This window comes from Podarcis pityusensis (assembly GCF_964106645.2).
Source record: "Podarcis pityusensis genome assembly, chromosome: 5".
NCBI classification, from domain to species: Eukaryota; Metazoa; Chordata; class Lepidosauria; order Squamata; family Lacertidae; genus Podarcis; species Podarcis pityusensis.
The window spans coordinates 64,954,948-64,967,146 of NC_138032.1; the positions used below are offsets into that span (position 1 = coordinate 64,954,948).

At 50.3% G+C, this 12,199-nt stretch overlaps 2 long non-coding RNA genes across 2 annotated transcripts in view; one reads left to right on the forward strand and one right to left on the reverse strand.

Annotated features, from left to right (window-relative positions):
• Positions 1-66: 66 nt before the first annotated feature.
• Positions 67-10,785, reverse strand: LOC308476778. Its single transcript, XR_013986086.1, has 3 exons — positions 10,756-10,785; positions 6,658-8,133; positions 67-81 (listed from the first exon to the last, which is right to left on the reverse strand). It is a non-coding gene; the product is annotated as an uncharacterized lncRNA (long non-coding RNA).
• LOC308476786 overlaps positions 8,608-12,199 on the forward strand; it is a 29,652-nt gene continuing 26,060 nt past the window's right edge. The window contains exon 1 of the long non-coding RNA XR_013986094.1: positions 8,608-8,858. This is a non-coding gene — a long non-coding RNA (uncharacterized lncRNA). The remainder of the gene's footprint in view (positions 8,859-12,199) is intronic.

Consider the following 12,199-nt stretch of genomic DNA (forward strand, 5'->3'; position numbering starts at 1 on the left):
ATCCATTTATTTATGTTAATTCTGGGGTCTTTCAAACTAAATCTCCTTTTCCCTTTTTTTCAGTTTCTTCCAAAAGCCCACCTCTTAATCCATATGTCAGAGTTGCTTCCAGATCCTAGCTCACAGAGGATCACGCTAGCCAGCGATCATTAAATAAAAGTCTTTATTGAGTTACAGTTTCCATTCTCAAGCTGCTGCGTGCAACCCTACGTCTAATGGTTAGATCGGCGAAGCCCCATCTGAGTCTCCGCCCCTTGTACACCAACTTAATATCCTAGCCTTGCTCCACCTTTTCCGCCTGACTGTTCTTCTCTGGGTCCCTCTGCCCCCCGGGGTCTCTTCCTTCCGGGATTCCTCTGACGCTGACGCTGACCCCCCTGACTCTTCTCCCTCCTTTCGGCGGGCTTTAGGACCTGGCTCCCTTTCCGGGCTGCCTACTGCGCCACCTTCCTGTGCATTTGAACTTGTCGCGCGCGCCCAACCTTCCACCTTCCGTCTGACCGTTTCTTCGCTCCCCGATGGAGGTGTGGCCACTCCTGACTCGTGCCCTCCCCCCTGTTGTGAGCTGCCAGCGCTTGATCCCTGGCGCCCTTCCTCTTCCCTGCTCTCTGGCGGTGACGCTGGTCCCGATTTCCAACTGCTCCCCTCTGAGTCCCCTCTGGCTCTATCTTCCTGGGGTGTCCCCCTAGGCTCCCCCCTTGCCCTGGCCACTGGTGCTCCTTTCTGTGAATCTTCTGATTCACTGGAAAGACTCGGAGATCTCAGGTCGTCGTCATCACTCATCTTTTCTTCTGCCTCCTCCCCCTCGCTCTCTGTTTCCTCCCTTGCCCTTGCCTCTGCTCCTGAACCCCTGACATCCATCCCCCCCTCGAAGCCCCCTCTTCCCCCCTCCCCTCCTTCCGGTGCGGGATCTGGGTGCTGCTGTGTCAGGGGGACGAATGTCGGATACAGTTCGCTTCCCGTGGCGGGCCGCCATCCGAAGTCTTCCGGTTCTTCCTCCCTGCTCTCGTTGACGACGGTCACTTCCGCTTCCATCTCTGTGCCGCCGTGCTCGAAACCCGGGTCGTCCCCGAAAACGTCCATGTCCGTCTCTCCCTCGTTGCCTTCTGGAGACGTTGCTCGTCCTGGACCCTCCAGCCACCTTCTGCGGAACTGCTCCTCTGGTCGATCATCCCACCAATACGAGGGTTCTGAAGCAGATCCCGAGGGTGACCCCTCCGGGGAACGGGCGTCTCGTGTCGGTTCCTCGTCCGAGTCGAACCCCCGGAACGTGCTGGCTGAAAGCGTGGGCGTGAAAAGCCAGTCGTCGAAAAAGTCTGCTGGCATTGGCCTGTGTGGGAAGAGGGCATGAAACTCTTCTTTGAGCAGAGGTTCGTCCAAAGCGTAGCCCGGCACCCAGCTGTTGGCACTGGCCGGGGTGCCCTCCTTGGCGAGAAGGTATTCTACCCCCTCTTCCCCCCATCTGGAGTCCAAAATCTCCGTGACTTCGTTGATGCGCTCCTCCTGTGCCACTCCCCCTTGCCCGGTTCTCTCTCGGAGCGGACCCGGTGCCGTTCCTGGTTCCTGAAACCTGTGAGGTGCCTTGTAGGGAGTGAGCACCGATCTGTGGAACACCGGATGCATTCTGGAACCCTCCGGAAGAGCCAGCCTGAAAGCCACCGGGTTGACCTGTTCTTCGACTTGGTAGGGCCCCAGTTGTTTATGCCCTAGTTTCTTCTTCGCCAACGACCTGGCCGGCACTGCGTGGGCTGCTAACCAGACCCAGTCTCCCACATGGATCTCTTCGCCAACCCTTCTGTGTTTGTCCGCTTGAACCTTGTATGCGTGTTTAGCCAGCTCCAGGTGCCGCCGCAGCTGATCGTGGACCTCCTGCAACTCCGACGCGAACGCATCTGCTGTCTGCGGCTCCCCCTCCCCCATTCTTTCCAGTCCCGGGAAGGTTCTGGGGTGCCTCCCGTTGTTGGCGAAGAACGGCGTGACCCCCGTGGACACGTGCTTCGTGTTGTTGTAGGCGAACTCGGCGAGAGGCAGGTAATCCACCCACGTCGCAGGCTGTTGATTCGCATAACATCTCAGGTACTGCTGCATGATGGCATTGACCCGCTCCGCTTGCCCGTTGGTCTGCGGGTGTCTAGCCGACGCCAGGTTGATCTTGACGTTCAGGAAGCCCATCAGCCTCTGCCAGAAGTTCGAGATGAACTGTCGCCCTCGGTCGGACAGAATAGACCGCGGCAGACCGTGAACCTTGAACACGTGGTCTATGAACAGTTTGGCGGTTTGTTCCGCCGTGGCCACCTTCGCACACGGAATGAAATGTGCCATCTTGGAGAACAAGTCCACCACCACCAGCACAGCCGTCTTGCCCCTCGAGCTGGGCAGATCCGTGACAAAGTCCAGGGCCACTCTCTCCCATGGTTCGAACGGAGTTTGCAGCGGTTCCAGCAGTCCGGCCGGCGGTCTGTGCACTGGTTTGGCCCTCTGGCAGGTGTCACACCTCGCCACGTAGTCCGCGACTTCCCCTCTCATTCCGGGCCACCAGAAGTCTCTGGCTACTAATTCCACCGTCTTCTCCTTGCCAAAGTGCCCGGCAGTGGGCGCGTCGTGCAGCTGCCGCAGTACCTTGGCGCGAAGTTCGTCTCCCGGCACGTAGACGGCCCCTTTACGGATGAGCAAACCATCTCGCAGCTGGAACTCGTCGGTCGCTGCCGTGCCCCTGTGCACCTCTGCCATCTTTGCTTGCGCGAAGGAGTCATCCTGCAACGCTCGTCGCACCGCATCCAGGTCAACTGTTGCCGCCGCGCACGCCCACACTGTCGGTGCGAAGATGTGCATGGCGGCCGCTGGCGTTGCCTCCTCCAGATACTGTGGCTTACGGGAGAGAGCATCCGCCATGATGTTGGTGTCCCCCGGGACATATTCTATTCGGAAGTCGAAATTCGCAAAGAACTCAGCCCAACGTATCTGCCTCTGGTTCAGGAACTGTGCCGTGCGCCAGTGCTCTAGATTCTTGTGGTCCGTGCAGACCTGCACCGTGTGCTTGGCGCCGATCAGGAAGTGCCTCCACGCTTTGAACGCTGCATGAATGGCCAGCAACTCCCTGTCCCAGATGGTGTAGTTCTGTTCGGACTTGCTGAGCTTCCTTGAGTAAAACGCTCCCGGCCTCCAAACCCCCTGCGGGTCTTTCTGCAGCAGGACTGCTCCCACGGCTCTGTCCGAAGCGTCTGTCTCCACCCTCATCGGCCTGCTGGGGTTGACATGAAGCAGCTGCTCTTCCGACGCGAAGAGACGCTTGAGTGCCTGGAAGGACTGCTCCGCCTGCTCTGTCCAGATGAACTTCTTTTTCTTGGAGCTGAGCGTGTCCGTGATGGCCGCTGTCTGCATCGCAAAGCCTTTGATAAACTTGCGATAGAAGTTCGCGAAGCCGACAAACCGTTGGACCTCCTTCCGGTTGCGTGGGCTTTTCCAATCCAACACTGCTCGGACCTTGGCGCTGTCCATGGCGAGCCCTTTATCAGACAACTTGTAGCCCAGGAAATCCACCTCCGTCACGTCGAATTGGCACTTCTCCAGCTTGGCGTAAAGCCTATGTTGCTGTAGCCTGCTCAGCACTTCCTTGACGTGTCTGTCATGCTCCTGCTGCGATTCCGAAAAGATCAGGATGTCATCCAAGAAACAGACGCACGTCTTGTAGAGGAGCCCCGCCAACACGTGATGCATGAAAGCTTGAAAAACGTGGGAGCCATTTTGCAATCCAAAAGGCATAACTCTATATTCGTAGGTGCCCAGGGGCGTGAACATGGCTGTCTTCCACTCATCTCCCTCCCGCATGCGAATGAGGTTGTATGCCCCTCGCAGGTCCAACTTGGTGAACACTCTGCCCTTCCGTACCTTTGCGAGGAGGTCGTCGATTCGGGGCATGGGGAAGTCCGATGGCTTGGTCACACTGTTCAAGATGCGAAAGTCCACTACAAGTCTTTTTTGGGGCGTGTCCCTCTTCTTAACAAAGAATACCGGACTGCCCCCCGCTGCCTTGGACTCTCGGATGAAACCGCGCTCCAAATTATGATCTATGAACTCTTTGAGTTCCTGCAGTTCGTCCTCAGACATGGAATACAGCTTCCCTTTGGGCAGCGCCGCCCCCGGCAGCAGGTCAATTTTGCAGTCATATGGTCTGTGGGGGGGTAGCCTGTCTGCCTCCTTCTCGCAGAAAACCTCCAAAAATTCTGCGTACTTGTGGGGAACCGCTTGCAGCGTGCCTAGCTGCAGCTGTGACTCCTCTTCCTCTCCTTCCTGCCTGGGCACGATGCAGTGTTCAGCGCAAAAGGAAGAGCCGAAGGTCAGCTGCCTCTGGTACCAAGCCAGCGTCGGGCTGTGCTTGTCCAGCCAACTCATGCCCAATACAATGGGCGTGTCCGATAGTTGAGTGACATTGAAGCTGATGATTTCCCTGTGATTCCCAAGTCGCATCACCATTGGTGGCGTCTGCTTCACCACTTGCCCCCCTAGCAGCTCCCTGCCATCCACCGTGACAACCTGCAGGGGCAGCGTGGCAGGCAGCAACTGTATAGCGTGCCGGTCGACAAAGTCCTGCCCTATAAAGTCCGCATTGCTTCCGGAGTCAATGGTGATTGGCACGTCCATGGTGATTCCATTGGGCAGCTGGAGCGACGCGGTGAGCCTCACTACCGGTTTGGGCGGGAGGGGGTCCATGGGCTGTAAAATCTCTGGGGACTGCTTCACTGACACGTCTGGCTGGGCCCCAGTGCCTCTTCCAACCAGACTCCGTCGTTTCCCTGCTGTGGTTGTCCTTGCTGCGTTGCTGCAGTTACCATTGCTGAGGCTGCAGTGTGCTTGTGGAGCCTCTGGGGACACTCTTTCGCCATATGCTGTGGATCATCGCAGATGTAACACTTCCTGTTCCCTCTAGGAGGCTTCGCTTTCACTGCTGCCGGTGCTAGGGCTCTGGCTGCTGACTGAGCCCTTGCACCTCCAACCTCCATAGGTTCCGCTCCTCCTCCTGGCGGAGGCGTGGATTGCGCACGCGCTGCTTCTCTGGGAAGGAAGGAGGAGCCCCTGGCTGGTTCGCGCCCTCCACGCCCTTCGCCACTGCTCCACGGACGTCCTTCCAGCCGCACCCCCACCGCCAGCGCCCTCTGAACGATCTCCTGCGTGGTCCGGGGTCTCTCCCCCCTCGCAATTTCATCTTTAACCGAGCCGTGCAATCCCTCCCAAAACAGGTCTCTTACAGGAGCCGAATCTCTGTCCCATTCCAGAGCACTGACCAAAGCGAAAAAGCGGGCATGGTACTGCCTTACGCTGGCCCTCCCTTGCTTCAGTCCATGTATCTGCTGCCGAGCAAGATCCACGTCAATGCTTGACAAAAAGCACCCATCCATCGCTTTAATAAAGGCATCCGCATTTTGGAGCGCTGGATCATTATCTCTCCACAAATTGCGCAGCCATGCTTTAGCATCTCCATGCAAATGGGACATGATGAATCCCACCTTCTCTTGCTCATCTCTAAAGTCTTTGTTCAGCAGTTGCAGTGCACACATTACATCTGCTCTAAAGTTGGGGTACTGTTGCAAATTCCCATCGAAGTGAGAGACCAGACCGCCTGTTCGTCTCCCCAACCCAATCCCCTCCGGTTTGGGTGTCAGTTGCCCTTGCTTCGTAAGCACTTCCAACCTGACCTGGAGATCCCTGTAGGCGGCAGCTGCGTCCTCCTCTCTCTTCCTGGATGCAAGAGCCTCGGCATTCAGTCGTGTCACTGCTTCTCTGAGTTCCACTATCTGCTGTTCGGCCGTCATGTTGTCTGCCGTTCGTGAGCTCGCTAGTAGGCACCCGCTTTCTCTCCTCTCCGCGAGGCTGTAGATGCCCACAATTTAAGAGATGGGGCTTACTGTCAGAGTTGCTTCCAGATCCTAGCTCACAGAGGATCACGCTAGCCAGCGATCATTAAATAAAAGTCTTTATTGAGTTACAGTTTCCATTCTCAAGCTGCTGCGTGCAACCCTACGTCTAATGGTTAGATCGGCGAAGCCCCATCTGAGTCTCCGCCCCTTGTACACCAACTTAATATCCTAGCCTTGCTCCACCTTTTCCGCCTGACTGTTCTTCTCTGGGTCCCTCTGCCCCCCGGGGTCTCTTCCTTCCGGGATTCCTCTGACGCTGACGCTGACCCCCCTGACTCTTCTCCCTCCTTTCGGCGGGCTTTAGGACCTGGCTCCCTTTCCGGGCTGCCTACTGCGCCACCTTCCTGTGCATTTGAACTTGTCGCGCGCGCCCAACCTTCCACCTTCCGTCTGACCGTTTCTTCGCTCCCCGATGGAGGTGTGGCCACTCCTGACTCGTGCCCTCCCCCCTGTTGTGAGCTGCCAGCGCTTGATCCCTGGCGCCCTTCCTCTTCCCTGCTCTCTGGCGGTGACGCTGGTCCCGATTTCCAACTGCTCCCCTCTGAGTCCCCTCTGGCTCTATCTTCCTGGGGTGTCCCCCTAGGCTCCCCCCTTGCCCTGGCCACTGGTGCTCCTTTCTGTGAATCTTCTGATTCACTGGAAAGACTCGGAGATCTCAGGTCGTCGTCATCACTCATCTTTTCTTCTGCCTCCTCCCCCTCGCTCTCTGTTTCCTCCCTTGCCCTTGCCTCTGCTCCTGAACCCCTGACACCATATATAAATAAAAGTGAATTACACCTGCTCCAGTTTATATCTAGTCCCCGTCAGATCCAAATAAATAATAATAAAGAGAAATTAACCATCTATCTTGATGGCAAAAAAGCAGAAAACAGACAAAATTCAATTCAATCCCACAGTGTCAGTGTCTTTTAAATTGTAAAAAAGGAGCAAAGGAAATAAAAAATAGTCCTTAGAATATATATTAAAAACACACACAATGTCAACATCCCACTTTCTTCTCTTTCCCTCCACAATATTTAGAATTCTTTCCAGTTTGGCTCTCTTGTTAGAAAATATTTATAAAGTCTAAAAATTCTGCATCCAGTGCTTTAGGCAAATCACAGATTAAACTCAGCTCATCGCCTGGAATGCTTGTTAAAAATAACCATTAGCCAGTATTTTTCTCATACTTAATTTAGTCCCTGCAGATTTTTTCCATGCAGATAAATACCCACAGCTGGAGGGGGGGAGGTTTTGGAGGCCCTTAAGGCAGTTTGCTGTGGGTCTCGATCGCACTGTGTGTCTGTGCTCAATCTTGGATCTCCCCTGGCTCCCTTGGAAGTTTTGGGAGCTCCTAGAGAGCGTCCTTTGACACTGCTGGACCCTTTGCAACCCAAACTTTTCCTTCGGACTTTTTTGAGGAGGTGCTTTGCCTGAGCACCCTTCCCGCTTCCTCACAGCAATCAGGATGCTCAGAGCGAGCAGTCTGCCTGCAGACCCGGAAGTGCCTTTAATGGAGGCATCGAAACATAAGTGGACTTCTCATCACAAATAGTAGTCATGGAGAAGGGAAATGACTTGCCCCTAATTTTGCACAGTAATGTATATTGGAAGGTATATCTTCCCAAATATCATGCAGGGTAGAGTGGAGATAAGTTCCTTGCTAGCACCTGTGGTATTGTATTGATGATGTGCAAACTATTTTAATGAATTTTTTCTGAAACATGATCTTGGATTGAACTAAATTTTGCTCAGAGAAGTATTGAAATTAATTACCATGACTAAATTGAATGCCACCCCACTGGCCATAACACAGTTAGGAAGACCAGCTCTACATTCAAGTGTTCCAAAACACTAAATCTGCATCCTAAAAGCAACCTGACATGTCACAGTTACTGAAAGACTGGCACCTTGAGACTAAGCACAATTGGAAATAATTTTTGAAATATGCACCGATATCAGTCCCTACTTGTTGGAATGCAGGTTTTGTGCATGTATTAGAATGCTGCCTTCCATGGTAGAACACCTGCTTCACACCTAGGAGGCTCCATATTCTGCCTATAGTATCTCCAGGTGGGATCAGGAAAGAGCCCATTGTGAAGCCCTGGAGAACATCTGCCAGTCAGTGCAGAGCAGTGGTGGGGAAGTGGATGTGATCAGGAGGCTCAGGCCTTATCTTCCCCAACTGTCAATCACCTAAAGTCACAATCCTGTGAGGTGATCCAGCTGATTGTCATGGCTTGCAAAACTCTGTGTGTAGCAATATGCCAATTCCAGCAATCGGCTTATAGCGAGGCTTTCCAAAGAGTGCCAATCTCTGCTAATATCTTTGTTCTAGCAATGTCTGAACCTGTGTACATCTTCGGGCGTTAACTTTATTAGAGTAATATTTTCAAGACTGAAATGTTGTGAATAGTTTTCCTTTACTTGTTCTGCAGAACTAACTTATGGGAAGCCACTTTTTGTAACTTCACAGCTCTACATGTTTGCAACTTGTACTTTGTTCTTTAAAGGCATACCTGCACTTGATGAACTATTTTAATGAAGCTTCAAAAAAACATGATTTGGATGGTATTGAACTAAGTTTTACAAAGTTACCATGTTATCATTAATTACCATGTTACAAAGTTATCATTAATTACCATGACTAAATTGAATGCTACCCACTCTAGATTCAGAGTATCCCAGAACAATAAAGCTGAAATCTGAAAGCAACCTGATGACTTAAAAGCTTGCACCTTCAGATGAAACACAATTGGAAATGAGTTTCAATACCTGCATTGATATCTGTTCCTACTTGTTGGACTGCAAGTTCTGAGCATGTATTAGACTACTGTCCTCGGTGGCCCTTAGCTCAGTAGTAGAGCACTTGCTTCACCCCAAGGAGGTTCTATGTTCTGCCTGTAGTATCTCCAGGGAGGCGCAGGAAAGAGACACTTTGGAAACCCTGGAGAACTGCTGCCAGTCAGCGTAGGAGGCTGTGAAGGTCCTGTGTGAGTGCCTGGAGGCGGTTGGAGGATGGATGGCGGCTAACAGATTGAGGTTGAATCCTGACAAGACAGATGTACTGTTTTCAGGGGACATGGGGCAGGCTGGTGTGGAGGACTCCCTGGTCCTGAATGGGGTAACTGTGCCCCTGAAGGACCAGGTGTGTGTATCAAGGATTTTAAGGTACCAGTGACCAACTCAAATAGTGTCCAAGAATTGACAGACGCAGCAGTGGAGAAAAAGAAAGTGATGTTTATTGCTGAGCAATAATTGACCCAGTGGAATCCTTTCCAAAAGACTGGGCTCTAGCGCCCAGAGGCTTTATACCTGAGTGCATACATCATAGATCATGATATAATCGGACACAATCACAAACGGCAGCAAAAATAAACAAATGAGCGCATTCAAGCTTTGCTCCCTGATCATGTAAAGACTTCCCTCCCAACTTCTGCTTTTACAGTCTGAACATGCAGTTTTAACCTTTCCCCCAGATTTATGGCAAGAAACAGAAACTTAAGGCAAAAAGAGAACTTCTGCTGTTGTGCTCCTACACGACCATCTGCTATACTGGGACATACTGGGGTTAGCATCGGTTAGCATCATCCTGTTTAGCTGCTCAGGACCCTGTCTGGTACAGGGGGGAAGTGCCAGCACATCAGATTTATTGCTTCCCCCCCTTTTGTTCAGTGAGACATCGAAGAGAACAAGGGAGGGTACTAGGGCAGAGTTCACTTAGGACCTTTCAGCTCTAAGTAGTTTGCTATAAGCTAAGCAGAAGCTTTCACGATTCAAACATGGTTTATATAAAATCATCATAGAAATATCTGGTTATATATATATATATATATATATATATATATATGGATAACTGATAACTGATTATATGGATAACTGATTATATGAAAAGCATAAGGGTAAAATTCCTCCAGGTCCTGCTTCAGTGAAGCCTGGGAGTCATTTTGGACTCACAGCTGTGCATGGAGGCGCAGGTCAATTCTGTGTCCAAGGCAGCTGTCTACTAGCTCCATCCAGTATGCAGGATGAGATCCTATCTCCCCACAGACTGTCTCACCAGAGTGGTGCATGCTCTAGTTATCTCCCGCTTGGACTAATGCAATGCACTCTACGTGGGGCTACCTTTGAAGGTGACCCAGAAACTATAAGCAATCCAGAATGCGGCAGCTAGACTGGTGAGTGGGAGTGGCCGCCGAGACCATATAACACCGGTCCTGAAAGACCTACATTGGCTACCAGTATGTTTCTGAGCACAAGTCAAAGTGTTGGTGTTGTGTTGGTGTTGACCTTTAAAGCCCTAAATGGCCTTGGCCCAGTATACCTGAAGGAGCGTCTCCACCCTCATTGTTCAGCCCGGACACTGAGGTCCAGCGCCGAGGGCCTTTTGGCAGTTCCCTCACTGCGAAAAGTGAGGTTACAGGGAACCAGACAGAGGGCCTTCTTGACAGTGGCACCAGCCCTTTGGATTGCCCTCCCATCAGATGTCAAGGAAATAAACAACTATCTGACTTTTAGAAGACATCTGAAGGCAGCCGTGTTCAGGGAAGTTTTTAATGTTTGATGTTTTATTGTATTTTTAATATTCTGTTGGAAGCCGCCCAGAGGGGCTGGGAAACTCAGCCAGATGGACCGGGTATGAAGAAGAAGAAGAAGAAGAAGAAGAAGAAGAAGAAGAAGAAGAAGAAGAAGAAGGAGAAGAAAAATAAATTAGAGCAGTGGTGGGAAATGGATCTGATCCACAGGCTGGAATCTTATCTCCTCCATCTTTCAATCACCTGATGTCACAGTGATGTGAGGTGATCCTTTTTCTGCACATCTGCACATCTTAAGGTATTAACTATATTAGAGTAATGGTCACAAGACTGAAATGGTGTGAATAGGGTTTGTTTGTTTTTTTACTTATATTGCAGAACTAACTTATGGGAAGCCACTTTTTGTAACTTCACAAATCTATATATTTGCATCATGAACTCTGTTCAAATGATTGTACCTGGGTTGTTTTTTTCTTGCATTGATGAACTGAAGTGCATTTTTCCAACTGCTGCACAGAGATGAAATTCACAGCTGAAAATGGGGACCATAAAAGTGAGAATTCTTCATAATCCATGAATAAAATAGCATTTAAAAATGGTTTGGTCTGTGGTTTGATTTTTAAATCATTCTAACTACTTAGTTTATGAAACTCTTCCCTTAAATCTATGCACATTTTTTAATCTCCATTGCAATTCATCTTCTGACCTAGTGAGTAAATCACACCATGCCAAAGGCTCCCCGGTAAGCGTATTAGAGTAGGAGGAGAGGTCATCTTGTGGGTTAATAACTGTTAAGAAACAGGAAGAAAAGAGTAGGAATAAATGGATTCAAAATGATCTCTTCAAAGAGGCAGTGAAATGGTAAAGGCATTTCAATCCAAGCAAGTGTAAACTGATACACACTGAAGCAAATAAAACAAAATCTTAAGTTTACATATATATGCTCAAAGGATCTGGAGTCAAAGAAGTGATCTTGCATGCCATCTGATGGAATCTAGTTAAATTACAGCTTGCAAATTTAATTTCTGAAATTGCGACCCCTGGTCGACAGAAAAAGAAATTATTGTTTAAATTTGTGTTTAGTGCTTATAATGGCAGGGAATAAAGGTGTAGTTACACCAGGGGGAAGAAGGCCATCAAGACAAGAGGAGGGGAAGGATGGGGACAAGAGGAGGGGAAGGATGGGAAGGCCAGCTCTATCTGGTGACAGCGGATAGCATCAACTTGCTTAATATAATAGCTTGTTTCAGAGAGATATTTGGAGTTAAGCAGAAACTGGCAACATTGTTAGATTCAAAAGGCAATAGGAACTTCCCAATCTAGGATCTTTCTAACTACGGGTTTTGCATATCCTGTTACATTGTCCCTCAAGACAGATGGATGCTCACAAACCCTTCTCCCAACATGCTGAGCTGGCAATTTTTCTGCCAGTTTCCCACAATACAAGAATGTTGACTTTTCAGGTTTAAATTTTCTGCTGATGAGGGACCTGGGACCCACCCCACGAGGCTTTCACTTTCACCTAGAACGGACCATCTCCTGAATTGCAAACTTCTCTGCTTTCCAAATGCACACTGGTACATAAGTTAACTTCCATGCATACAAACATCACATTTTATGCACACCAAACCTTTAACCTGAGCACTTTAAAAGAAAATGTATATCTCAGATGTCAAAGGCCAGGGCAAAAAGACATGTCTTCACCATATGAAGCAAACTATACAAGTAAGATGGCAGATGCACTTTTGTGAGGAATAGAAGCTGCCAGAG